The sequence below is a fragment of the Enoplosus armatus genome, chromosome 24 (genome assembly GCF_043641665.1).
Source record: "Enoplosus armatus isolate fEnoArm2 chromosome 24, fEnoArm2.hap1, whole genome shotgun sequence".
NCBI classification, from domain to species: Eukaryota; Metazoa; Chordata; class Actinopteri; order Centrarchiformes; family Enoplosidae; genus Enoplosus; species Enoplosus armatus.
In genome coordinates, this window is record NC_092203.1 from 6,787,417 (window position 1) to 6,788,444 (window position 1,028).

Genomic DNA, 1,028 nt, shown 5'->3' on the forward strand with positions numbered 1-1,028 from the left:
TGGGAGGACAACTCAAAAGAGTTTGTGAGGTTGGCAGCAGACTCCAAGCAGTTTGGTATTTGGCGTTTTCTCAGCCTGCTGTTACATGTGGGCAAACTGCCACTCCAGGTTTGTTCATCAATGGCATCTATGTTGCATCAAGGAGCTTGTGAGTCACAGTGGGACTCACATTTTCCTCAAAAGTTGCTCAAGAAGTAAACAAAGTTTACTTATGGACCATAATGTGAAGTATTTCTGGTCACAAACTGAGAACATGTCAAATTCAGTTACACTTGGACTTAACTGCCAGTTTACAGTTAAACCTGCCTCACTCCACCTTAAAGGAAATATCCACCAAACTCTCAAACATTTAACCTGTAAACTTAATAAACAAAAACACACATAAATAAACATAAACCTCTTGTTAGCTTAAAAGGTGGCTGAAGATTTTTATGGTGGAAAAAAAATCCACTTCTGTCCAGGTTTATAATCAGTATCCATCCGTCAAACTACTTTAAAGCTAAATACACAGCTTCTATGTTGCACTACTGCATTTAGACGGTTGTGAAGGAAGCTGTGTACTTCGTACTTACTTCGACAGAACTGTAAAAGAAGTGGACTGTGCTGCAGGAGTATCTTACAGCCACCTTTAAAGCCTACAGAGGAAAGAGTTTGAGATTAAGAAGAGAGATTAAAAAACAGGTAATCCAACACAAATCATTCTGTTGTGTTTCAGCTTGTGTAGCGATGATCTGCATTCCTGTCCACATCCAGAAACTAGGTGAAAATTTAGGAGGAAATATGTTTTTCCTTTGAGTGGTATTGAAAATCATACAGGCAGCATCAAACACTGCCAGTGCTGAAGGTAGGGGGTGCACCTTTGGATCAGTCAAACGTACTTAAATATTTTTCTTCAGATATTAACGAGCTCTGATCGTCAGCTCTGTAAAGGTGATGATGTGTGTTTATTCACAGGTCATCTGTGTGTGGGCTTCACAGTTTGATGGTGTCCTTTGCTTCGTCTAATGTTTTCCTCAGTTTCTCTGCCG